Genomic DNA, 3,309 nt, shown 5'->3' on the forward strand with positions numbered 1-3,309 from the left:
ACACTGTAGCTGTACAGATGTGAACCTTCATCTGGTTGTTAGGAATTGACTTTTAGGACTTCTGCTCACTCTGGTCAACTCCACTTGCTCCAGCTCAAAGATTTATTTATTATTATAAGTAAGTACACTGTAGCTGTCTTCAGACGCACCAGAAGAGGGCATCAGATCTCATTACGGGTGGTTGTGAGCCATCATGTAGTTGCTGGGATTTGAATGCAGGACCTTGGGTAGAGCAGTCGGTGCTCTTACCCACTGAGCCATCTTACCAGCCCCCAAGCAGCTCCTTTTATAGTGAGTCAGGTACACCTGGCTGTTGCCAGGTAACAGTGGGGCGGAGCCTAAACTAAATTCCAAGAAGGGATACCAGTTTTACCTGGATTGTATGTATTAGTGACTAATTCTGCATCCCCAATATTGCATATGTGTCTCAGTGAGGAAGGAAAGCGAAGCACTTCCCCTTGGACACAGAGTGAGTCGAGATCTGAATTCTCCTATGTGTGTTGTGTGTCTTCCCTCTGTCTGTCTGTCTATCTGTCTGTCTGTCTGTCTGTCTGTTGTATGAGTCTGACTGGGACTGCCTAAGGCTGTTTGGTGAATCTGTTTGTCACTGTATCTCTGTGTGTGTCTGTCTGTCATATAAGCTATGTGTAAGTGGTCTGACTGTCTGTCACAAAGGGTTTTGCTCTGCGTTTATTGAACAGCACAGGGAGCATTACATGGGGGAAGGAATGGGGTACTTTACAGAGATCTTTAACAGAGGTTTACAAGAGGCTGAGCCACTGGCTGCAATGGCCTTCTACTCATCAGGTAATAGACATCATTGTTTACCAACTGATAAATGGCCACTTTCAACCTTTAGGGTACAGCTTTCAACTTCTGTATTTGCTGCTCTCAGTAAACTATACACATGCAACTCAAGAGACCATGACTGAATATTACAGCTATGCATTGGCTTGGGTTGTTAAAGATGATTGCAGGGGAACTCCAGGCAAGTAAGCTTGGTGGATACATTGTTCTCTTCAAAGCAAGTTAAACAAATAGTTTGAGTGCACAGTAGAATAGCAGTCTTCGCAATTGACTACAGAGTGTATTGGTAACTCTGGCTGTGAAGTCCAGCAGACGTTCCAGTCTCTTAGAATTGTGAGGTCTGTAAATCAGCACTGACATTACTCGAGATGCGGAGTGAAGGTCAACAAGCCCCTCCCAACCTATCAAGCCCGACTCTCTAGGTATGGAATCCAGTAGGCTGTGCCCTTGGTTAGACAGCATCTCTGACATCTGCCAGTGTGTTGAACATGCAGGCCCCACCCCTGGCAACTTGAACCAGAGTCCTCATTTAAACACGTTCCCCCGGCTGATAGGATTAAACGTTAGATGTGGGAGGCACCACTTGGGAGCTGTTCTAGAAGAGTAACGGCCTCCTTGAGCACTTGAGCATTTAAGGGGTCCCAGGGGCTGTCTCCATCCCAGCTACTTAGCCCTGAGCACTGGTCAACACCCTTTGCCAGAGCTGGGTCCTAGTGGCCCACCTGGATCACCTGCTTCACCCACCACAGCCCACCCGGGGCGCCTTCCTTGTTTGATGAGTAGAGTTGCGCAGTTCCCCACACCTCCCCTCCCAGGAGAGGCTACCTCTGACAGTTCAGAATGTTTCTTCTCTCTCTCCTTGTATGCATGCTTCAGAAGGATATTTTTACTTGATGCTATTAGGGCCAAGGGAAACGCCATTTTCCCAAATTCTAGAAGTTAGACAAAAACCAGCAGTTCTCAGGAACTTGGGGTGCCAGTTCCTTCTATGAAGAGAAGCCAGTTCCCTTGTCAATGGCAGAAGGGACAAGAGGCTCTCGATGGTGTCTATAGCTCACTGAAGTGGATGCTGGCCTCTAGGCTCCCTCAATAGCAGGAGTCCGTGCTGGCATCATGGCTCCTCTCAGCTCTTCCCACCTTCTCCCCTAACTTCTGCAGGTCTTGGGCTTTCCTCCCCACAGCTGCTCACGTCTCAGAACCCTCCTCTTTTGGTTAGACACTTTCTCTTTTGCTTCTTCTCCTCTCTCTCTCTCTCTCCCTCCCCCTCCCTCTCTCTTTCCCTCCTCCCCCTCTCTCTTCTCTCTCTACTCCTGTTTCTGTTGGCCATGTTCAGCCTACTCCTTTCTCTCTCTGCTCTGGACTCTCTCAGAAGACTCTGGATGTTGCTTCTTCTCCCTTTTCTCTCTCTCTCTCTCTCTCTCCCTCTCTCTCTTTCTCTCTTCTCTCTCTCTCCTCTCGTTTCTGTTGTCCATGTTCAGTCTATTCCTTTCTCTCTGCTCTCTCTCCTCCTGTTTCTGCAGGCCATGTTCAGTCTATTCCTTTCTCTCTCTGCTCTCTCTCCTCCTGTTTCTGTTGACCATGTTCAGTCTACTCCTTTCTTTCTCTGCTCTGGACTCTCTCAGATGACACTGAGTGTTCTCTCTTTTATATCCACACTATAAACCATTCTTCTCAACTGTACCATGGAGCAGTCATGTAAATCAGTTTATACAGATATTATTTTAGGCTTGAAAGTACTCTATCGACACAATTTTAGTCCCTATAAATACCGAAATACTAGCCACTAATAAACATTTTTTGTAGTAATGTTAAACAATAGGCCACTTAAAATTTCCCTTCTATATGTGCAAGGGAGATCTTTATATTCATCTCACTTCTTTTGGAGCAAGTCCTACCAACGTTAATTATAGTAATTACTGAGCTAAACGATTTTAATATTTCTGAGGCTTTTGTTATCTGTTGCCAAGTTGCTCTGCAGAAAGTTTTAATAGTGGAAACTTTGGCTCATCTATCAGAGTACCCATCTTCCTCTCCAGCTTTGAGAACTGCTGACTTGGGATATGCTAATGTGGTAGGAACCAGCCTGGCATGGTTGTGATTTTTCTCAGTGGTGATGGGCCTTCATTCACTATGAGGCCATGCTACCATGGGAAAAGAACCAATAGGATTCAGGCATCTGGGGGCCATTCAGCTTTCCCCACGTATGTCCTGGAGCTCTCTGCCATCAGACACTCATGACCATTAACCTTGTCTAGCTCCAGAACATACCTCGAGATGGTTAATCCCAGGCTAGATATCTCCTGATGCAGGGCAACATCTGGATTTGACCACACTCATAGGCAACTGTTGTCCAGCCTACCTGCTCTGCTCCCGGCTGCCCCTTTCTTACTTGTGGGTTTTACAGTTTGGGTGTCAGGCTTCTAGTAAACCTATAAATTGTGTGTGTGTGTGTGTGAGAGAGAGAGAGAGAGAGAGAGAGAGAGAGAGAGAGAGAGAGAGAGA

The sequence above is a fragment of the Mastomys coucha genome, unplaced genomic scaffold (genome assembly GCF_008632895.1).
Source record: "Mastomys coucha isolate ucsf_1 unplaced genomic scaffold, UCSF_Mcou_1 pScaffold14, whole genome shotgun sequence".
Taxonomy (NCBI): Eukaryota; Metazoa; Chordata; class Mammalia; order Rodentia; family Muridae; genus Mastomys; species Mastomys coucha.